Genomic DNA, 24,827 nt, shown 5'->3' with positions numbered 1-24,827 from the left:
GTAAAGCTCCCTCTACACTGTCCCGATCAAACACTCCCAGCACAGGGACAGCACGGGGTTAGGTATAGAGTAAAGCTCCCTCTACACTGTCCCCATCAAACACTCCCAGGACAGGTACAGCACGGGGTTAGATACAGAGTAAAGCTCCCTCTACACTGTCCCCATCAAACACTCCCAGGACAGGTACAGCACGGGGTTAGACATAGAGTAAAGCTCCCTCTACACTGTCCCCATCAAACACTCCCAGGACAGATACAGCACGGGGTTAGATATAGAGTAAAGCTCCCTCTATACGGTCCCCATCAAACACTCCCAGGACAGATACAGCACGGGGTTAGATACAGAGTAAAGCTCCCTCTACACTGTCCCGATCAAACACTCCCAGGACAGGCACAGCACGGGGTTAGATACAGAGTAAAGCTCCCTCTACACTGTCCCCATCAAACACTCCCAGGACAGGTACAGCACGGGGTTAGATACAGAGTAAATCTCCCTCTACACTGTCCCCATCAAACACTCCCAGGACAGGTACAGCACAGGTTTAGATACAAAGTAAAGCTCCCTCTACACTGTCCCGATCAAACACTCCCAGGACAGGTACAGCACGGGGTTAGATACAGAGTAAAGCTCCCTCTACACTGTCCCGATCAAACACTCCCAGGACAGGTACAGCACGGGGTTAGATACAGAGTAAAGCTCCCTCTACACTGTCCCCATCAAACACACCCCCAGGACAAGTACAGCACAGGGTTAGATACAGAGTAAAGCTCTCTCTACACTGTCCCCCATCAAACACTCCCAGGACAGGTACAGCACGGGGTTAGATATAGAGTAAAGCTCCCTCTACACTGTCCCCATCAAACACTCCCAGGACAGATACAGCACGGGGTTAGATATAGAGTAAAGCTCCCTCTACACTGTCCCCATCAAACACTCCCAGGACAGGTACAGCACGGGGTTAGATACAGAGTAAATCTCCCTCTACACTGTCCCCATCAAACACTCCCAGGACAGGTACAGCACGGGGTTAGATATAGAGTAAAGCTCCCTCTACACTGTCCCCATCAAACACTCCCAGGACAGATACAGCACGGGGTTAGATATAGAGTAAAGCTCCCTCTTCACTGTCCCCATCAAACACTCCCAGGACAGATACAGCACGGGGTTAGATACAGAGTAAAGCTCCCTCTACACTGTCCCGATCAAACACTCCCAGGACAGGCACAGCACGGGGTTAGATACAGAGTAAAGCTCCCTCTACATTGTCCCCATCAAACACTCCCAGGACAGGTACAGCACGGGGTTAGATACAGAGTAAAGCTCTCTCTACACTGTCCCCCATCAAACACTCCCAGGACAGGTACAGCACGGGGTTAGATATAGAGTAAAGCTCCCTCTACACTGTCCCCATCAAACACTCCCAGGACAGATACAGCACGGGGTTAGATATAGAGTAAAGCTCCCTCTACACTGTCCCGATCAAACACTCCCAGGACAGGTACAGCACGGGGTTAGATACAGAGTAAAGCTCCCTCTACACTGTCCCGATCAAACACTCCCAGCACAGGGACAGCACGGGGTTAGGTATAGAGTAAAGCTCCCTCTACACTGTCCCCATCAAACACTCCCAGGACAGGTACAGCACGGGGTTAGATACAGAGTAAAGCTCCCTCTACACTGTCCCCATCAAACACTCCCAGGACAGGTACAGCACGGGGTTAGACATAGAGTAAAGCTCCCTCTACACTGTCCCCATCAAACACTCCCAGGACAGATACAGCACGGGGTTAGATATAGAGCAAAGCTCCCTCTATACGGTCCCCATCAAACACTCCCAGGACAGATACAGCACGGGGTTAGATACAGAGTAAAGCTCCCTCTACACTGTCCCGATCAAACACTCCCAGGACAGGCACAGCACGGGGTTAGATACAGAGTAAAGCTCCCTCTACACTGTCCCCATCAAACACTCCCAGGACAGGTACAGCACGGGGTTAGATACAGAGTAAATCTCCCTCTACACTGTCCCCATCAAACACTCCCAGGACAGGTACAGCACAGGTTTAGATACAAAGTAAAGCTCCCTCTACACTGTCCCGATCAAACACTCCCAGGACAGGTACAGCACGGGGTTAGATACAGAGTAAAGCTCCCTCTACACTGTCCCGATCAAACACTCCCAGGACAGGTACAGCACGGGGTTAGATACAGAGTAAAGCTCCCTCTACACTGTCCCCATCAAACACACCCCCAGGACAAGTACAGCACAGGGTTAGATACAGAGTAAAGCTCTCTCTACACTGTCCCCCATCAAACACTCCCAGGACAGGTACAGCACGGGGTTAGATATAGAGTAAAGCTCCCTCTACACTGTCCCCATCAAACACTCCCAGGACAGATACAGCACGGGGTTAGATATAGAGTAAAGCTCCCTCTACACTGTCCCCATCAAACACTCCCAGGACAGGTACAGCACGGGGTTAGATACAGAGTAAATCTCCCTCTACACTGTCCCCATCAAACACTCCCAGGACAGGTACAGCACGGGTTTAGATACAGAGTAAAGCTCCCTCTACACTGTCCCGATCAAACACTCCCAGGACAGGTACAGCACGGGGTTAGATACAGAGTAAAGCTCCTCTACACTGTCCCGATCAAACACTCCCAGGACAGGTACAGCACGGGGTTAGATACAGAGTAAAGCTCCCTCTACACTGTCCCCATTAAACACACCCCCAGGACAAGTACAGCACAGGGTTAGATACAGAGTAAAGCTCTCTCTACACTGTCCCCCATCAAACACTCCCAGGTCAGGTACAGCACGGGGTTAGATACAGAGTAAAGCTCCCTCGCCACTGTCCCCATCAAACACTTCCAGGACAGGTACAGCATGGGGTTAGATACAGAGTAAAGCTCCCTCTACACTGTCCCCATCAAACACTCCCGGGACAGGTACAGCACGGGGTTAGGTACAGAGTAAAACTCCCTCTACACTGTCCCCGTCAAACACTCCCAGGACAGGTACAGCATGGGTTAGATACAGAGTAAAGCTCCCTCTACACTGTCCCCATCAAACACGCCCAGGACAGGTACAGCACGGGGTTAGATACAGAGTAAAGCTCCCTCTACACTGCCCCCATCAAACACTCCCAGGACAGGTACAGCATGGGTTAGATACAGAGTAAAGCTCCCTCTACACTGTCCCCATCAAACACGCCCAGGACAGGTACAGCACGGGGTTAGATACAGAGTAAAGCTCCCTCTACACTGTCCCCATCAAACACTCCCAGGACAGGTACAGCGCGGGGTTAGATACAGAGTAAAGCTCCCTCTACACTGTCCCCATCAAACACGCCCAGGACAGGTACAGCACGGGGTTAGATACAGAGTAAAGCTCCCTCTACACTGCCCCCATCAAACACTCCCAGGACAGGTACAGCACAGGGTTAGATACAGAGTGTAGCGCACAAAGACTCCGAGAGACGAATAGAGTGAAGTCGATGAGGCTTTATTAAGCGTGACTGTTCCTCCGCAGTTCAGTAGTAGACTGCCTGCGGGGGAGGACTCCTGGTTCTTATACTCAGCCTTCAGGGCGGAGCTAGAGGTCAATGGCCAACCAGGACCCGGGATCTGTCAGCCAATGACATCACAGCTTCACAGTCCCACATGACCCCTAATGCATACTACCACATTCACCCCTTGTTAAAAATGATCCCGGCGGGGTGATGCTTCGCATGGTGGTAAGGGTTTACAAGGCTGGTCCTGGGAGGAAAACTTTCGCATGCTATTATAGTATGTACAAGGTTTTTTTTTGTTTCGAACTATTTACAGTAATCGTCAGGAGAAAAAGACAAAATGTTTTCGTCAAAAGTCCACATATTGTAGTGTTAGATCGACGCCATGAGTCGGTCGGGCGGTCTGGTCGTCCGTGTCGATCGCCTCGGCCCCGGTGGTGGCGGTGGTGCTTGTTCCGGTGTTGTCGTCTCCGGGAGCCTTACGGTTTCAGCTTGGGCTTCACTCCTGGTCAGGCCTGGGAGGAGGACCGATCCTCCTGGGAAGGGGACGGTCGCGGGGTGCGGCGGTGTCAGGAAGGGGGTGATTGGTGTCGGGGGGGTGTGTGTGTTGCCGGCGGGCGCCAGATCTCGCAGGGAGACCGTGTCCTGTCGGCCATCGGGGTACTCCACGTAAGCGTACTGCGGGTTCGCGTGAAGGAGGTGAACCCTTTCGACCAACGGGTCCGACTTGTGCGCCAGCACATGTTTTCGGAGCAAGATGGGTCCTGGGGCCGCCAGCCAGGTCGGCAGCGATGTTCCAGAGGAGGACTTCCTGGGGAAGACAAGGAGGCGCTCATGAGGCATTTGGTTAGTACTAGTACACAGTAGTGACCGGATGGAGTGGAGGGCGTCCGGGAGGACCTCCTGCCACCGTGAAACCGGGAGGTCCCTGGACCGTAGGGCCAGTAGGACGGTCTTCCAGACCGTGCCGTTCTCCCTCTCTACTTGCCCGTTCCCCCGGGGGTTGTAGCTGGTCGTCCTGCTCAAGGCTATACCGTTGCTGAGCAGGAACAGGCGCAGCTCGTCACTCATGAAGGAGGACCCCCTGTCGCTGTGGACGTATGCGGGGCAACCGAACAGTGTGAATATGGTGTTCAGGGCTTTAATGACTGTGGCCGCGGTCATGTCAGGGCAGGGAATGGCGAATGGGAAGCGGGAGTACTCGTCCACCACATTAAGGAAGTATGTGTTGCGGTCGGTGGAGGGGAGGGGTCCTTTGAAATCCAGACTAAGGCGTTCAAAGGGGCGGGAAGCCTTAATCAGGTGCGCACCATCCGGCCTGAAAAAATGCGGTTTGCACTCTGCGCAGATGTGGCAGTTCCTTGTGACTGTACGGACCTCCTCCAAAGAGTATGGGAGGTTGCGGGACTTAATAAAGTGGTAGAACCGAGTGACCCCCGGGTGGCAGAGGTCCTCGTGGAGGGTTTGGAGGTGGTTAATTTGTGCGTTGGCACATGTGCCGCGGGATAGGGCATCGGACGGCTCGTTCAGCTTTCCGGGACGATACAAGATCTCGTAGTTGAAGGTGGAGAGCTCGATCCTCCACCTTAAGATCTTGTCGTTTTTGATTTTGCCCCGCTGTGCATTATCGAACATGAAGGCTACCGACCGTTGGTCCGTGAGGAGAGTGAATCTCCTGCCGGCCAGGTAATGCCTCCAATGTCGCACCGCTTCCACTATGGCTTGGGCTTCCTTTTCCACTGAGGAGTGGCGGATTTCTGAGGCGTGGAGGGTCCGGGAGAAAAAGGCCACGGGTCTGCCCGCTTGATTAAGGGTGGCCGCTAGAGCTACGTCGGAGGCGTCGCTCTCGACCTGGAAGGGGAGGGTCTCGTCGATGGCGCGCATCGTGGCCTTTGCGATATCCGCTTTGATGCGGCTGAAGGCCTGGCGAGCCTCTGTCGACAGAGGGAAGGTCGTGGTCTGTATTAGGGGGCGGGCCTTGTCTGCGTACTGGGGGACCCACTGGGCGTAGTATGAAAAGAACCCCAGGCAGCGTTTCAGGGCTTTTGAGCAGTGCGGGAGGGGAAATTCCATGAGGGCGCGCATACGTTCGGGGTCGGGGCCTATTATCCCATTGCGCACTACGTAGCCCAGGATGGCCAGCCGGTTTGTGCTAAAAACGCACTTGTCCTCGTTGTACGTGAGGTTCAAGGCTTTAGCGGTCTGGAGGAATTTTTGGAGGTTGGCGTCGTGGTCCTGCTGATCGTGGCCGCAGATGGTTACATTGTCGAGATACGGGAACGTGGCCTGCAACCCGTGTTGATCAACCATTCGGTCCATCTCTCGTTGGAAGACCGAGACCCCGTTTGTGCCGCCAAATGGGACCCTTAGGAAATGGTATAATCGCCCGTCTGCCTCGAAGGCTGTGTACTTGCGGTCACTTGGGCGGATGGGGAGCTGATGGTAGGCGGACTTGAGGTCCACGGTGGAGAAGACCTTATATTGGGCAATCCGATTGACCATGTCGGATATGCGGGGGAGAGGGTACGCGTCTAGTTGTGTGTACCTGTTGATGGTCTGGCTATAGTCTATGACCATCCTTTGCTTCTCCCCTGTCTTCACTACTACCACCTGTGCTCTCCAGGGACTATTGCTGGCCTGGATTATGCCTTCCTTTAGTAGCCGCTGGACTTCGGACCGAATGAAGGTCCGGTCCTGGGCGCTGTACCGTCTGCTCCTAGTGGCGACGGGTTTGCAATCCGGGGTGAGGTTTGCAAACAAGGATGGGGGTTGCACCTTGAGGGTTGCGAGGCCGCAGATAGTGAGTGGGGGTATTGGGCCGCCGAATTTGAAGGTTAGGCTCTGTAGATTGCACTGGAAATCTAATCCCAGTAATGTGGGGGCGCAGAGTTGGGGAAGGACGTGTAGTTTGTAGTTTTTGAACTCCCTCCCCTGCACCGTTAGGGTAACTATGCAGAAACCTTTGATCTGTACGGAGTGGGATCCTGCAGCTAGGGAAATCTTTTGTGCGCTGGGATAGGTGGTCAAGGAACAGCGTCTTACCGTGTCGGGGTGGATAAAGCTCTCCGTGCTCCCGGAGTCGACTAGGCATGGTGTCTCGTGCCCGTTTATCAGCACCGTTGTCGTCGTCGTCTGGAGGATCCGGGGCCGAGCTTGGTCCAGCGTCATTGAAGCCAGACGTGGTCGTAATGGTTGAGCGTCGTCTTCGAACCCCGTGGAGCCGTCGACGCTGGGGTCCGTTGTTGCCGTCCAAGATGGCGTCGGGGGTGAACAAAATGGCTGCCCCATGCATCGCACATGGCTGGGGGGTCACAAGATGGCGGCGGGGTGGACAAAATGGCCGCCCCATGCGTCGTACAGGTCCGGGGTGGTCCAAGATGGTGGCGCCCCTCCTCCCCTCGTGGTGGACGGGACCCAAAATGGCGGCGCCTGCGGGTCGCACATGGGGCGCTGGGGGGGTTGGGGAGCGTTAGGAACACGCAGGACTCCCTCTTCTCTGGGGACAGTGGTGGCCGGGACCCAAAGTGGAAGCGCCGGCGGGTCATACATGGGGCGCGGGGGGGGGGTTGCGGAGCGTAAACGGCGTGCAGGGCTCCCTGTTCTCCGGGGAGAGCGGTGGTCAGGACCCAAGGTGGCTGCGCCTGCGGGTCGTACATGGGGCGCTGGGGGGGTTGGGGAGCGTAAAAAGCGTGCAGGGCTCCCTGTTCTCCCGGGACAGCGGCGACCTCCCGGGACCGGCACACAGCCGCGAAATGGCCCTTTTTCTCGCAGCTCTTACAGATCGCTGCGCGGGCCGGGCAGCGCTGCCGGGGGTGTTTCGCCTGGCCGCAGAAATAGCAGCGGGCTCCCCCGGTGCGACTTGGCGTTTGAACCACGCAAGCCTGTGGGGTGTCCGAGGGGGGGTGGGTTTGTCGTGACGGGTGCGTACGGAGCCCAATGGGCTGCCGTGCGGTCGGGTCCGTAGACGCGGGTGTTTCGCGCGGCCACGTCTAGGGAGGCTGCTAGGGCCCGTGCCTCTGAGAGTCCTAGCGACTCTTTTTCTAGAAGTCTTTGGCGGATTTGGGAGGAGTTCATACCTGTCACAAAAGCATCGCGCATTAACATGTCCGTGTGTTCATTTGCGTTCACCGACGGGCAGCTGCAGGCTCGTCCCAAAATCAGCAGCGCGGCGTAGAATTCGTCCAATCGATTCTCCGGGACTTTGCCGTCTCGTTGCGAGCTGGTAGCGAGCGTAGATTTGGTTAACTGGGCGGACGTAGAGACTTTTCAGTGCTGCGAACGCCGTCTGGAAATCCTCTGCGTCTTCGATGAGAGAGAAAATCTCCGTGCTTAACCTCGAGTGCAGGACCTGTAGTTTTTGGTCTTCTGTGACCCGGCCGGTGGCCGTTCTGAGGTAGGCCTCGAAGCAAGTCTGCCAGTGCTTGAAAGCTGCTGCCGCGTTCACTGCGTGGGGGCTGATCCTCAGGCATTCCGGGATGATCCTGAGCTCCATCGTCCTTTAGTCACGCTTAATAAATTGTAGCGCACAAAGACTCCGAGAGACGAATAGAGTGAAGTCGATGAGGCTTTATTAAGCGTGACTGTTCCCCCGCAGTTCAGTAGTAGGCTGCCTGCGGGGGAGGACTCCTGGTTCTTATACTCCGCCTTCAGGGCGGAGCTAGAGGTCAACAGCCAACCAGGACCCGGGATCTGTCAGCCAATAACATCACGGCTTCACAGTCCCACATGACCCCTAATGCATACTACCACACAGAGTAAAGCTCTCTCTACACTGTCTCCATAAAACACTCCCAGGACAGGTACAGCACGGGGTTAGATATAGAGTAAAGCTTCCTCTACACTGTCCCCATCAAACACTCCCAGGACAGGTACAGCACGGGGTTAGATATAGAGTAAAGCTCCCTCTACACTGTCCCCATCAAACACTCCCAGGACAGGTACAGCACGGGGTTAGATATAGAGTAAAGCTCCCTCTACACTGTCCCCATCAAACACTCCCAGGACAGGTACAGCACGGGGTTAGATACAGAGTAAAGCTCCCTCTACACTGTCTCCATAAAACACTCCCAGGACAGGTACAGCACGGGGTTAGATACAGAGTAAAGCTTCCTCTACACTGTCCCCATCAAACACTCCCAGGACATGTACAGCACGGGGTTAGATACAGAGTAAAGCTCCCTCTACACTGTCCCCGTCAAACACTCCCAGGACAGGTACAGCACGGGATTAGATATAGAGTAAAGCTCCCTCTCCACTGTCCCTATCAAATACTCCCAGGACAGGTACAGCACGGGGTTAGATACAGAGTAAAGCTCCCTCTACACTGTCTCCATCAAACACTCCCAGGACAGGTACAGCACGGGGTTAGATACAGAGTAAAGCTTCCTCTACACTGTCCCCATCAAACACTCCCAGGACAGGTACAGCACGGGGTTAGATACAGAGTAAAGCTCCCTCTGCACTGTCCCCATCAAACACTCCCAGAACAGGTACAGCACGGGGTTATATACAGAGTAAAGCTCCCTCTACACTGTCCCCATCAAACACTCCCAGGACAGGTACAGCATGGGGTTAGATACAGAGTAAAGCTCCCTCTACATTGTCCCCAACAAACACTCCCAGGACAGGTACAGCACGGGGTTAGATACAGTGTAAAGCTCCCTCTACACTGTCCCCATCAAACACTCCCAAGACAGGTACAGCACGTGGTTAGATACAGAGTAAATCTTCCTCTACACTGTCCCCATCAAACACTCCCAGGACAGGTACAGCACGGGGTTAGATACAGAGTAAATCTTCCTCGACACTGTCCCCATCAAACACTCCCAGGACAGGTACAGCACGGGGTTAGATACAGTGTAAAGCTCCCTCTACACTGTCCCCATCAAACACTCCCAGGACAGGTACTGCATGGGGTTAGATACAGAGTAAAGCTCCCTCAACACTGTCCCCATCAAACACTCCCAGGACAGGTACAGCACGGGGTTAGATACAGGGCAAAGCTCCCTCTCCACTGTCCCCATCAAACACTCCCAGGACAGGTACAGCACGGAGTTAGATACAGAGTAAAGCTCCCTCTACACTGTACCCACCAAACACTCCCAGGACAGGCACAGCACGGGGTTAGATACAGAGTAAAGCTCCCTCTACGCTGTCCCAATCAAACACTCCCAGGACAGGTACAGCACGGAGTTAGATACAGAGTAAAGCTCCCTCTACACTGTACCCATCAAACACTCCCAGGACAGGTACAGCACGGGGTTAGATACAGAGTAAAGCTCCCTCTACACTGTCCCCATCAAACACTCCCAGGACAGGTACAGCACGGGGTTAGATACAGAGTAAAGCTCCCTCTACACTGTCCCAATCAAACACTCCCAGGACAGGTACAGCACAGAGTTAGATACAGAGTAAAGCTCCCTCTGCACTGTACCCATCAAACACTCCCAGGACAGGTACAGCACGGGGTTAGATACAGAGTAAAGCTCCCTCTACACTGTCCCGATCAAACACTCACAGGACAGGTACAGCTCGGGGTTAGATACAGAGTAAAGCTCCCTCTGCACTGTCCCCATCAAACACTCACAGGACAGGTACAGCTCGGGGTTAGATACAGAGTAAAGCTCCCTCTACACTGTACCCATCAAACACTCCCAGGACAGGTACAGCTCGGGGTTAGATACAGAGTAAAGCTCCCTCTACACTGTCCCAATCAAACACTCCCAGGACAGGTACAGCACGGAGTTAGATACAGAGTAAAGCTCCCTCTACACTGTCCCCATCAAACACTCCCAGGACAGGTACAGCATGGGGTTAGATACAGAGTAAAGCTCCCTCTACACTGTCCCCATCAAATACTCCCAGGACAGGTACAGCACAGGGTTAGATACAGAGTAAAGCTCCCTCTACACTGTCCCCATCAAACACTCCTAGGACAGGTACAGCACAGGGTTAGATACAGAGTAAAGCTCCCTCTGCACTGTCCCCATTAAACACTCCCAGGACAGGTACAGCATGGGGTTAGATACAGAGTAAAGCTCCCTCTACACTGTCCCCATCAAACACTCCCAGGACAGGTACAGCACAGGGTTAGATACAGAGTAAAGCTCCCTCTGCACTGTCCCCATCAAACACTCCCAGGACAGGTACAGCATGGGGTTAGATACAGAGTAAAGCTCCCTCTACACTGTCCCCATCAAACACTCCCAGGACAGGTACAGCACAGGGTTAGATACAGAGTAAAGCTCCCTCTACACTGTCCCCATCAAATACTCCCAGGACAGGTACAGCACAGGGTTAGATACAGAGTAAAGCTCCCTCTACACTGTCCCCATCAAATACTCCCAGGACAGGTACAGCACAGGGTTAGATACAGAGTAAAGCTCCCTCTACACTGTCCCCATCAAACACTCCCAGGACAGGTACAGCACAGGGTTAGATACAGAGTAAAGCTCCCTCTGCACTGTCCCCATCAAACACTCCCAGGACAGGTACAGCATGGGGTTAGATACAGAGTAAAGCTCCCTCTACACTGTCCCCATCAAACACTCCCAGGACAGGTACAGCACAGGGTTAGATACAGAGTAAAGCTCCCTCTGCACTGTCCGAGTGATGTGCAAGGTCAGTTGCCCGTTAACGGTGGACTTTAGAATGTTTTGGAATTTAAATTCCAGTCGATTGTGCAATTGGGAATTTGAACATTCCTCGTTCCTGGATCCTGCCTGAGGTCACAGGTGGAATTTGACACTGACGGGAATTTCTGATCCAGCCGATGTCAATTGAATTGTGATTGGCTTGTCACATTGTACAGCCTCCACTTCAACAACACCATCAAACTCCACCATTTGTGTTGGATTTTCCCCATGAACACATCAGCGAGGAAAGTCAGACATTCCTCATGCGCTCCAGCTGGACGCATGGAACAAGGAGGAGGGGGCGGGGTTAGCACTGTTGCTTCACAGCTCCAGGGTCCCAGGTTTGATTCCCGGCTTGGGTCACTGTCTGTGCGGAGTCTGCACGTTCTCCCCGTGTCTGCGTTGGTTGCCTCCGGGTGCTCCGGTTTCCCCCCACAAGTCCCGAAAGACGTGCTGTTAGGTGAATTGGACATTCTGAATTCTCCCTCTGTGTACGCGAACAGGCGCCGGAGTGTGGCGACTAGGGGCTTTTCACAGTAACTTCATTGCAGTGTTAATATGAGCCTACTTGTGAGAATAATAAAGACTATTATTATAAAGAGACCAGCCTTCAAACAAACAGAAGCTGCATTAACGTGGACAGTAGTGAGCCTGACGAGTTGCTTTCCCTGATTCGCTCCGTGCATGTTGCAATAGAGGAACAGGAAGAAACGAATCAACCTTTGAACCTCTTCAATCACCTCATGCCTGTTCTGTATCTTTACTCCATCTACCCCCTCTGGCTCTATATCCCTTCATACCTGTGTCTGCAACATTTTGTTTCAGAATTAAAATGATTAATTTAGGTGCAGCCTTTTATGGGAGAGAGTTTCCATATTCCCGATGTGACCAAGTCTTTCCTAACACCTCTCCTGATTGGTCTGATTCTGATTTTAAGGTCATGCCTCCTTGCCCTCGGATTCCTCCACCAATAGGAAACCTGTGGCCGGGAATCCCTGGCCATCCGCTGTTGGCGGGATTCCTCTGTTCCCAGCGACGGTGCAGCCGCCACCCGGGGGAGTCCCAGTGACGTGGGGTGGTTTCACTGGGAATTCTGGTTGGGAGGCCGGAATACCGGCCTTGTCCTTCCATTTGCCCTTTCGATTCCTTTCACAAGCCTAAAAACCTCCATCAAATCTGCCCACAACTTTCTCGACTCCAGTCAAGACAAGCCTACTTTTTGGAATTTCTCTTCATTATGTAAATCCTTGGTGCTGCGGGAATTTCCTGGTGGATCGGGCCTACGCTCCCTCCCAGGGCAGTATGTCTTCGCTGTGCCTGGAACGGTAGCCTTGCTCCAGATGTGGCCCGGGATGTGCTGCGCCAGAGGCAGCACATTTCCTGGCACGTCACACGTCGGGCATCCGTCCAGCGATAGGCTGCAAACGATGGGCGGACCACACCTTGACCAAATTCTCAACGCGCTATTTCCAGTGATGCCCCCCCCCCCCCCCCCCACATCTCACCCCGCTTTGCTGGGACAAATCATGTTCAAAACGTTCCTCACTCCTCTCCGTTCCGTCTCCATGGCGTCGCCCCATGTTGGAGGGCGTAAAAACCCCCAATCAGAGTGAAGGAGGGAGACATGGGTTGGCCCAATGTCGGCATTTCTGTTTTGCTTTTCCAACACTTTTAATATTTGATCTTCTACCAGCCGTTCACCTTTTGCCTGCCCTATTAACCTTCGCAAAGAACCGAATCGGCGAATGGTTTCCTGTGAAGAGCTTTTCTTATCCATTGTCTTCGTGTAACTGGAGTGCGGCCTTCAGATCGGGATGATTTTCAGTCGAGATTGTCAAAATCTTGGTCCTTTGCCGTTCAGCTGTTGTCGATGCCGGGGTTGCTGCAATACACAGATTCGACAGCTCCACACAACACGGCCTTGCAGTGCTCTGCGTCCGCTGCATCCTGCCACAGGCCTTGTGCAGGATTGCTGAGCACCGCCCCCCCCTCCCCCGCCCCCCTCCCCTACAGGCAAAGGGGATGGGAGGGGGCGGGGGGGGGGGGGGAAGGTTGTCAAGTGAGCTCTTACAATCCAGTTTCCCTCCAAAATTGAAGGGGGGGGGGGGAGCTGGGCCTCCCACTTCCCCTAACAGCCTCCCTGAACAGGCGCCGGAATGTGGCGACTAGGGGCTTTTCACAGTAACTTCATTTGAAGCCTACTTGTGACAATAAACGATTTTCATTTCACTTCCACTCCTCAAACAGCTGAGGAGGAGAGGGGTCAGAATAATCCCGCAGTCAAAGATTTCCCTCCCTCCTTGTTCCGAAACTCAACAGAGGTGCCGCTCCCAGCACCGGGCAGGGGCGCCTGGGGTGACTATTGAACCTATTTGCAGGGTGTCGGCAGATTTAATCTTGACTCAGCTGAACATTCTGCCCAAGACTTCGGGAAGCCTTACGTGGAAAATCCTTGCAAGCAGCTGAAGGAACTGGGGCATTAACTTTTAAGAGAGAACCCTGTCTTTATTTTATCTTCATTTTCAAAATGTCATTGTGTATTGATTAACAAAGTCCTTTGAGTGTTCTCAACCATGATTCCCTGCGTTACTGCGAAATCTATCTCATGACACTGTATCACGATTAAAGGGCTGGCTCCCAATATTCCATCCAATACCGTCCAGGCAAACATATACGTCACTGACGGTAATTCTTCACCTCTCTCTTTAAGTCACTGACCCATACACACTGGATGCCATGCACTGTGTCAGTCAAGAAACTTGACCATTCAACCATACCAGCTGGACCCAACCCCGTCCCCATCTGAAATCGCAAGAGCAGCTTAACCCAGCAGAGAGCAAGCGGGGCATTATTGAAGCCATGACCTTCTCACCTTTGGGGTGTCTCACCTGTTTAGCACAGGGCTAAATCGCTGGCTTTGAAAGCAGACCAAGGCAGGCCAGCAGCACGGTTCAATCCCCGTAACAGCCTCCCCGAACAGGCGCCGGAATGTGGCGACTAGGGGCTTTTCACAGTAACTTCATTTGAAGCCTACTTGTGAAAATAAGCGATTTTCATTTCATTCAAGGTCGTGGGTTCAGGCTGTGTGGCAGGGTGCGAGCTCCGAGTCTGAGCGAGGACGGCACCGAGCGTGATGCCAACGTCCAGATGAGGCATTAAACAGCAGGAACCGGTTGGCCCCTTCGGGCCCTAGTAAATTACCTCGGCAGTATTCCCGCTGGTATCCTGGTTAATATGCATCCCTCAAGCAACATAACCCTGAACAAGTTATCTGATTATTTATCTCATAGCATTTTGTGAGCATAATTATATCCATCTAATCAGGTTTCCACCCCTGCCACATTGCTGAAACGTAGCAGCATAGGAGTTAGAACAGGCCATTCGGCCCTTCGAGCCTGCTCTGCTGTTCAATCTGGTGACTGCTCTGACGTGTGGCTCAGACGTCTGTCTAACTCGATCTCCAGTGACCCAGTCTCCACTGCTCTCTGGGAACGAGAGTTCATAGAATTTACAGTGCAGAAGAAGGCCATTCGGCCCATCAGGTCAGCACCGGCCCTAGGAAAGAGCACCCCACTTAAGCCCAGGTCTCCAATCTATCCCCGTAACCCAGTAACCCCACCTGACCTGCACATCTTTGGACTGTGGGAGGAAACCGGAGCACCTGGAGGAAGTTGAGTGAATTCCCTGGATGTTTCTCATGCAGTTAGAAACTTTATCAAAGAAGAGGAACAAAGCTACACGATGGTGTGGGTCGCCATCTACCAAAATAAAAATAGAGCCCGTTCCGGGTGGCATTAGCCGGGTCGTTCCCGGTGCTTGTAGCTACCCCAACTCTGCAACTCACCGATAAGGGGGTCATCGAGAACCCCCCCCCCCCGCCGCACCCCACCTCACACAAGCGGGGCATCCCCGGGTCTGATGTCAATGTGGGGAAAATGCCAACCTGACACCCTGGCAGTGCCACCTGGGCACCCTGACAGTATCAGGCCGGCACCCGATGGCACTGCCAGGGTGCCAGGCTGGCAGCACCAAGGTGCTGCTCGCCACGCGCCGTGGGGAACCCCGCGGTGGGGAACCCCGCGGTGGGGACTCGCCGTCGGCAGAACGGGAAGATCCCCACTGGCGGGAATGTTTGGAAAATCCGCCCCCTCCGTCTTTCTCCTTGTCAGCAGTCTGAGCTGAACCTGATTGTTTGCAATCTTGGGACGGGATTTTCCGTACCTGCCCCAGCAACAATCGCTGGGGAATGTTTGGCGGACCAGCCAAAGGTCCGCTGACATCAGGCAAAGATTTCCAGTCCCGCGGCTTCTGGGAAATCCTGCCCCCAGTGTCATATTTAACCCGAACCTCAGCTCCCAACAATTGGGCACGATCCAGAGCAGAATTCAGCAACATCAGGGGGACGATTTAACGGCAGCAATGCGCCTGGTGTGGATCCGTCAGATCCGGTTAGAACCCCGCAATCGGGATTTGCACCGGGCGTCCAGCGATTTGCGATCCAACCGGCCCGTGAAGCTAATTGAAGCCAATTAAGGGCAATCTCCATCTCATTAGCGAGACGGAAGCCCAATTTAACGGCCTCCCGTGATCTAACCGGCTCTCCAGTGAGAGGTCGCTCGGGCGCCGATCAGTGCGGATCCACACAAAGCAGGCCTCATGCCACCTGGAGCATCTCCCAGACCATTGGGTGGTCAGGGACAGGGCAGGGTGACACCCTGGCTCTCTCTCTGGGGAGTTCTCCCAGGTACCCGAGGTGAGGGATCAATCCCCTTTGCCCTGGAGGTGCGGGTGAGTGCCGCTCAGTCCAAGTGGCACTGCCAGGCTGGCAAGGTCGCTGCGAGGGTGCCAGGCTGACACTTCCAGACTGCCCAGGTGGCACCAGAAGTGCAAGGGTGCCATCCTGCCCAGAGGGCATGCACCTGGGGGCAGCCATGTTCACTCCAGGGCAATGGGCCCGGGGGCACTGGGGCTGCTGCCCCGGTGCTTGGAGGGGGGGTGGGAGAACCCCTGGGGGGGGGCAGCCTCGGGTGGGTTGGGGCACCATGGGGGGGCAGGGTTGCGGAGCAGAGGGGTGTGTCCGCCCATGACCTCGGCCGGAGGGGGGAATAGGTGTCTGAGGCCCCCCTGGATCATGTGTGCCCGTTGCTGGGGAAACCCAGCCCGCCTGCCCCACCGACTGTCCACAACTCTCACTGACCGCGGAGGCCTCGGGCCCACGCAGCTGACGGTATTACTAATAGGGAATGAACAATCATGGCTAAGTGAGGACTTCACACATCCCAAGTGGATTCCCGTGGGTGGGCGGGACATGTATAATGTGGGAGTCTTTGCCCAGCATTCCAGTCAGGCCGTGAGGCCTGGACACTGCCAGAAGCAACACCACAGACACAGCAGCCAACCTCTGAGCACCCAGGGACTGGGCCCCAGCACCGGGGACAATTTGGCCACCAGGGGGTGGGAGTGTACATCGGAGAGAGGCCCAGTGCCTGGTGCAGCAACGTAACGTGTGGGTGGCTGGGGTACAGGGTGTGGGGTCCGGTGAGCAGGTGCCCATGCTATCGCTGTGGGTGCGTTGACAGGGCGTGTCGGGTGGCAGGGGATGTGGGAGGGGGAAGGAGGGGGGATGAGGGAGCAATGGGGACTGGGGCATGGGGGGGCTGGGAAGCAGGGGGGGGGGGGGGAATGAGACATCCAGGACCTCCCATTCCGGGGAGCCGGGGAACGGGATTGGTGCTAGGCCCGTCACATTGATCGAGGTCAGCCTGTGTCCCCGACTGCCCCAACCCCCCGGTGCTGCCGCCCCACTCGCCCAACCTCACCCCCACCCCTCCCCCCAACCCCCCGGTGCTGCCGCCCCACTCTCCCAACCTCCCCCCCACCCCTCCCCCCAACCCCCCGGTGCTGCCGCCCCACTCTCCCAACCTCCCCCCCACCCCTCCCCCCAACCCCCCGGTGCTGCCGCCCCACTCTCCCAACCTCCCCCCCACCCCTCCCCCCAACCCCCCGGTGCTGCCGCCCCACTCTCCCAACCTCCCCTCCACCCCTCCCCCCAACCCCCGGTGCTGCCGCCCCACTCTCCCAACCTCCCCCCCACCCCTCCCCCCAACCCCCGGTGCTGCCGCCCCACTCTCCCAACCTCCCCCCCACCCCTCCCCCCAACCCCCCGGTGCTGCCGCCCCACTCGCCCAACCTCCCCCCCACCCCTCCCCCCAACCCAACGCACCCTCACCCTCTTAACCCTAAACCCCTCCCCCTCCCAGTGCCCTCTCAGTGATCCTCGACCTGCTTATCCTGCCATGCTCGACCGCTGCGTCTCGGTGTGTCCTCAGGATGTATATCAGAGGTGGAGGCAGCCTGCTGGCCGCTGCATCCCGTGGCCATCGATACTCCTGGCGGGCGCCCCCTGGGGGCCGGATGCTGACGTCAGTAGTGGGGAATATGTTAGAATCTATAATAAAGAATGTGTTAACTGGACATTGAGAAAATAATAGTGTTTTCTTTTATTTGTTCAGGGGATATGAGTGTCGCCGGCTGGGCCAGCATTTATTGCCCATCCCTAATTGCCCCTTGAGGGGCCAGTTAAGAGTCAACCACATTGCTGTGGGTCTGGAGTCACATGTAGGCCAGACCGGGTAAGGACGGCAGATTTCCTTCCCTAAAGGACATTAGTGAACCAGGTGGGTTTTTACGACAATCAACAATGGTTTCATGGTCATCATTAGGCTTTTAATTCTAGACTTACCTGAATTCAAATTCCACCATCTGCAGTGGTGGGGTTTGAACCTGGATCGCCAGAGCGTTACCCGTCCAGTTACAGTGATATTGTAACCATGGCCTCCCTTGGGCAGAGTCAACATGGATTTATGAAAGGGGAACCATGCTTGACAATCCTGTTAGAGGATTTGAGGATAACTAGCAGAATAGATAAGGGGGAACCGGTGGATGTGGTGTACTTGGATTTCCAGAAGGTTTTCGATACAGGAGGTAGTAAATAAAATTAGAGCATGTGAGATTGGAGAGAGTATGCTGACATGGATTGAAGGTGGGTTAATGGTCAGGGAAAAGAGAGTAGGAACAAATGGGTCATTCCCAAGCTGGCAGGCTGGAGACGAGTGGAGTACGGCAAGGGTCAGTGCTGGGCCCCCAGTCATTCACAATCTGTATCATTGGATGTGGGAACCAAATGGGATATTTCCAAGTTTGCAGATGACACAGGTCTAGGTGGGAGTGTTTGTCTTGAGAAGAATGCTTCAAGGGGATTGAGAGTGGCTAAGTGAGCGCATTCTCCCACCTGGGACTAAGTCCCATGGCAGGCCGACGGGAAACCACACCATATCATCACTTAATTATCCCAGGTGGGGTTGGGCGGGGGGGGGGGGGGTCTGCCATCTTCCCTGATGGGGTGGGCCCAATGGCTCACGTCCCGCCGCCACCCCCAGGTGCCATATTGAAAAGGGGGCCAACGTCACTAACCGACTGGTAAAGAAAGAAGGTGGACCTCCAGGAAAGCTCTGAGACCGGAACCCTCCTCGGTGACACTGAAGCTGGAAGATCCACTGAAGAGAATGTTCCGGGGCCCAGGGGCTGCCGGCGGTTTACATCCTGAATTCCGGAGGCGGCCCCCAAGCATTGTTCAGGTAAATCCCGACTTCCGCACACCAGGTTGTCCCAGACGTGATCTGAATTGACACGTTTCACCACTGGCGTTGCGGAGAACCGGGAATGGGGGCAAGATTCCTGTCGGGCCTTCATCCCCTAGCCTCCGTCGGGAGCCCTGGTTCGCCATGGACAGCACCGTCGGAAGATCCCACTTTAATATCACACCGGCGTGGAAGGATTTTTATAGCTCCCACTGAATTCTCCCCCTCCCTCCCTAGCCTGCCATTCATCCCAGCAGAGGGAGTAAGTTATCCACTTTGACAGGAAGTATAGAAAGGCAGGGTGTTCCTTCAATGGTGAGAGGTTGAAAAGTGTTGATGTCCAGCGGGACCTGGGTATCTTTCAGCAAAAACCACTGAGAGCGAGGATGAGGCACAGGAAGCAGTTCGGGAGGCACACGGTGTGTTGCCCTTGTTACAAGAGGGTGAGAGTACAGGGTGAAGATGTCCTGCTGCATTTGTATAGCACCTCGGTGAGACCTAACCTGGGTCTGAATTTCACAGAGCTTGAACGGGCCCGACCCAAACCTGCGTGAAACCGCGCAAGAAGATGTCAGGCGTGCATCCGTTCATCAAACTGATTGCTGGGGTGTTGGGATTGTCTTATTTGGGGATTGAGGAGACCGGGTCTGTATTCCCCAGAGTTTAGCAGAATGAGAGGCGATTGCACTCAAGCATTCAACATTCTTACAGGGTTCGGCAGCGTCGATGTAGGGAGGATGTTTCTCCTGCTGGGGAGGGGAGAGGGAGGGGTGTAGAACCAGGGGGTACAGCCTCAGAATAAGGATCAGGCCATTTAGTACTGAGATGGGGAGGGATTCCTTCACTCAGGGGGTGATGAATCTTTGGAGTTCTCTATCCAAGACACTGTGGAATCTCAATCATTGAGTGTGTTCAAAGAAAGATAAATTGATTTCTATATATTAAAGATATTAAGAATTCTGGGGATAGTGCGGGACGATGGCATTGAGTCAGAAGATCAGCCATGATCTAGTTGAATAGCAGAGCAGGATTGAGGGGCCGAATGGTCTGATTCTGTTCCAGTTGCCTATGTTCCTTGTTTTCCAGCTTGGCAGAATCTTGTTGAGACCTTAGAGTCCTCGAGATACCCGCCTGCCCTCTACCCGGGAAGGCCTACCAAACCGTGAGTCAGCCAGGCAGTGGCAAGGCTGGTGGTGGGCCTTCCCCTGGAAACAAGACCGCTGGGGTGCTGATCTCACCTAGTGAGAGCTGCCGGCCAATCAGAGGCCGGCAACGTTTGTGCTCAGCAGAGCCACTGGGAAGGCGGTGGCCGCTGCCGGAAGGACATGAACCAGAATCCCAAGGCAACCCAGGCCACAGGTGAGTCAGGTGGGGGTGGAGGGGTGTTGTGGTGGGGGTGAAGGGAAAAGGTGCCGGGTTGTCGGCAGCAAGGGCAGTTGGTGGCTCCCAGTCCTCCACCTTCCCAATGGAGTGTCCCGCGATCGGATTGACTTTGATCGAGGAAACCCGAGCTCTGGAGAGCTGACAATTCCAGCCCACATAGTTGTGGTTTGTTGTACACATTGCGCGGCGATCAGAGGCAGCAGGATGATACCCTTCAGTGTTCATTATCTGGTGACTTCAGGGCCTCAATTGGCAGTAGGTTTGTGGTAAACCACTGTTAGTGTATTATATGTATTGTGGTAAACTGTTACTGTACTACATGTAATGTGGTAAACCACTGCCTGATGGCCCCGCCTCCCCCCGGGCTCGGTATAAAGGTGGCCGACCTCCGGCCCTGCCCCAGCTCGGGATCAGAGGCCAGGAGGCTTTCTGTTTAGCTTATTAAAGCCTCAGTTACGTTCACTACTCGTCTTGTGTTAATTGATGGCGCATCAAGGTTGAGAAGGTCGACATTGGGCCTTTCCGCCTATAACTTGATTCTGGCGGAGGTGGAAGGCAGCGGGATTATGGCACGCTCCCATCCTACCTAATTCAGTGCCCTTCTTGCGTCTAAACCACTCGCGAGTGCAGAAGGTACCGCCCAATAACTCTCTTTCTCTTCACTGCCACTGCCAGACCTGCTGTTTTTCCCAGGAAGTTGCTTGACGTGACGCTGGAGTGAGACGGGTAGAAAAACTTGGGGAGCAATCAGTCCAGACATCATGAACTAAATTGGCCATTTCCTTTTCTTAACGCTCCCCTCTCCCCACTCCCCCCTCTGCTCCCCCTTTCCCCCTCCCCTCCCCCTTTCCCTATCCCCTCTCCCCCCTCCCCCTTCCGCTCCCCCTTTCCCCATCCCCCTCTCCCCACTCCCCCTCCGCTCCCCCTTTCCCCATCCCCTCCCCCCTTTTCCTATCCCCTTCTCACCACTCCCCCCTCTGCTACCCCGTTTCCCCATCCCCTTCTCCCCACTCCCCCCTCTGCTCCTCCCTTTCCCCATCCCCCTCTCCCCACTCCCCCTCCGCTCCCCCTTTCCCCATCCCCTCCCCCCTTTCCCCATCCCCTTCTCCCCACTCCCCCCTCTGCTACCCCGTTTCCCCATCCCCTTCTCCCCACTCCCCCCTCTGCTCCTCCCTTTCCCCATCCCCTTCTCCCCACTCCCCCCTCTGCTCCTCCCTTTCCCCATCCCCTTCTCCCCACTCCCCCCTCTGCTCCTCCCTTTCCCCATCCCCTTCTCCCCACTCCCCCCTCCGCTCCCCCTTTCCCCATCCCCTTCTCCCCACTCCCCCCTCCGCTCCCCCTTTCCCCACCCCCTTCTCCCACTCCCCCCTCCGCTCCCCCTTTCCCCACCCCCTTCTCCCACTCCCCCCTCCGCTCCCCCTTTCCCCATCCCCTTCTCCCCATCTCCCCCCTCCGCTCCCCCCTTTCCCCACCCCCTTCTCCCCACTCCCCCCTCCGCTCCTCCCTTTCCCCATCCCCTTCTCCCCACTCCCCCCTCCGCTCCCCCCTTTCCCCATCCCCTTCTCCCCACTCCCCCCCTTTCCACTCCTCCCTGTTTTGCAGTCGGAATTATCTTTTGGTGTCTATACTGGGGGCAATAGGCCCCGCATCATTTATTGATCAGTTATTGGGAGTGATAGATTGATCGGGTGTACTGGTGATATATTGATTCTATATTGCCGATGGTACATTGATGTGAGATTCAGGTCCCAGAAAAATTATTCAATGACTTGTGAAATCCACCAAGTTGTTAAACAACTTCGATGTTTTTCGCAACAAGGTTATCTTTATGTTACTTAATAACAGGCAACAGTGAAACTTTCAGATAATGGCAGCTTTCCAGAGGGACAATGAGAGGATCACGTCCATTTGAACTCACTCATTTGACACTTCTTTTTGATTTATTTGTGCTTTTCTGCAATAAATTGGTTAATGTTGACAGGGACCAGTTTCTGACCTGCCTGTCCGTTAATAAATTGATACCATGTGAAAAAATAAAATGTGACTAAGTGGACAGAAATCTTCTCCAATGTAATGGTCACCATTTGTCCCAAATTAAAACATTATCTCCTCCCTCAGCCTCATCCCTCCACTGGGCGAAGTCACTGACCAGGGTGGGACTGACTCACACAGACCACAAGCTTTTACATTTCAATCGGTTTTACACGGTGTGAGTTGGTCTGAATTCGGCGCTGCCTCACAGTTAGGGACTGTGAGCCCCGAGACAAGGAAGAGCAGAACTTAAAGGCAAAATTAATCTGTATGTCAAAGCACATTTCATAACTTCAGGTTGACAATATAGAAGTCTGTCTGAAGTGCAGACACTATTATATGTTAAGGAGGTGGTTAGGGAGGCTAGTTTAGCTCAGTTGGCTGGACAGCTGGTTAGTGATGCAGAGCGAGGCCAGCAGCGGGGGTTCAATCCCCGCACCGGCTGAGATTATTCACAAAGGCCCCGCCTTCTCAACCTTGCCCCTCGCCTGCGGTGTGGTGACCCTCAGGTTAAATCACCACCAGTCAGCTCCCCCCCTCAAAGGGGAAAGCAGCCTCTGGTCACCTGGGACTGTGGCGACTTTACTGTTACTTTAGTGAGTGAGGTGGGCACATCACAATCCATCAAGCAGCAATGTGATAAATGCCCAGATTATCTGTTATTTATCTATTATTTTTGGAATATTGTTGAGGAATGGAATATTTCATCAACGCAGTGGGAAAGCTCTGAGGTTTGGGTGCAAGTTTAGTTGGGAAGACCATAACGTTGTGGCCATTGAGAAAGCTGCTGAATTTTTTTCTGTCTGACATTTTCTGTTTCCTGATTGCCATATTTAATCTTAAGTTTGTTTAATATTTTTTCACAAGATGTGTCCAGGCCCAGCATTTATTGCCCAGCCCTAGTTGCCCTTCAGAAGGTGGGGGTGAGCTGCCTTCTTGAACCGCTGCAGTCCTTGAGGTGTAGGTACACCCACTGTGCTGTTAGGGAGGGAGTTCCAGGATGTTACCCCAGCGACAGTGAAGGAACGGCCGATATATTTCCCAGTCAGGGTGGTGAGTGACTTGGAGGGGAACCTCCAGGTGGTGGGGTTCCCAGGTATCTGCTGCTCTTGTCCTTCTAGACGGTAGTGGTCGTGGGTTGTCAAATGAGCCTTGGTGAATTGCTTCAGTGAATCTTGTAGATGGTACACACGGCTGCCACTGTGCGTCGGTGGGGGAGGGAATGAATATTGAAGGGGGTCAATGGGGCCCCCATCAGGTGGGCTGCTTTGTCCTGGATGGTGTTGAGCTTCTTGAGTATTGATGGAGCTGCACTCATTCAGGCGAGTGGAGAGTATTCCATCACACTCCTGACTTATGCCTTGTAGATGGTGGGCAGGCTTTGGGGGGGGTGGGGGTGGGGCGGTGGTCAGGAGGTGAATTGACGCAGCAGAATTCCCAGCTCTGATCTGCCCTTGCAGCCACAGTATTTATATTGCTGGTACATCTTAGTTTCTGGTCAATGCTACCAAGTTGCTACCAATGCTACCATTGGTTGACAATGGTTAGTTGAATTATGGAATTTGGGACTAGTATCATAGATAAGCCAGACTGGCGATGCGTTTGGTTGTGATGCTTCCTGGGTTAACTAGCCACCTGGCCCCCCAGTCTGGGCTGAGAAGTGAAGAATGGTAAGGGATCGGAGTGGTCCCCATACTGCCCACAGCATGAGACAGGAGGGAAACATGAAATTAAACCCATCCAGGAATGTATGCAGGAGGTGATTCACGGGCCGGAATCAAACCTAAGGGGCCTTCACTGTTCACTGCACCAGCTGAGCTCCCTGGCGACACTGTACAGTCAATCTCTCCAACCATTCATCTGCATCAGGGCTGCACACCATAGACTCAAAGTGCCATGTGTGGCCTCTTCCTGCCCCTTCACCTTTGACCTCCGGCAGGCTCATTATTCCTTTCGTGTCTTAAATTCAGTCCTCGGACTGCCCTTTGAGAAGTGGAAATCACTGGGAAGACGAACGTTCGCTGCTCGTCCCTTATTTGACCCGAAACAGAGCAGGACCACCCACTGGAGGGGTCAGCAGCGAGGCTGAGGGAGGAGATAATGTAGAACAGCAGGTCAGAGGTGGGAATTCTGCAGCGAGTAACTCGCATCCCGACTCCCAAGGCCAATCCCACGGGAATACTCTACATTGCCTGGTTGAGTTCAGCCCCAACAACATTCCAGAAGCTTCACACCACCCAGGAGAGATCGTGGCGTAGCGGTATTGTCAGTGGACTGGTAATTCAGGAACGCAGGGTTCTGCTCCAAGGTCCTGGACTCAAACCCCACCATGGCAGGTAGGGTCAAAATCTGGAAATAAAAGTCGACTGGTGACGACGGAACCACTGTTGATTGTCAGAAAAATCCATCAGGTTCAATAACGCATGGGTGGGATTCTCAGCTTTGCACTATTGGCTCCTCAGAAAAGCACATACACCAAATGTCACCTTTAGGGAAGGAACTCTGCCGTCCTTACCTGGTCCACCTGTGACTGTGGTTGATTCTTAAATAGCTGAGCAAAGTCATCTGCTGTGTCAGCCATTAAACAGTCTCAAAAATGTAACACGATGGCCCAGGTACAGGAA

The sequence above is a fragment of the Scyliorhinus torazame genome, chromosome 13 (assembly GCF_047496885.1).
Source record: "Scyliorhinus torazame isolate Kashiwa2021f chromosome 13, sScyTor2.1, whole genome shotgun sequence".
Taxonomy (NCBI): Eukaryota; Metazoa; Chordata; class Chondrichthyes; order Carcharhiniformes; family Scyliorhinidae; genus Scyliorhinus; species Scyliorhinus torazame.
The sequence above is the reverse complement of the archived record's forward strand: the minus strand, read 5'-3'. Positions refer to the sequence as shown.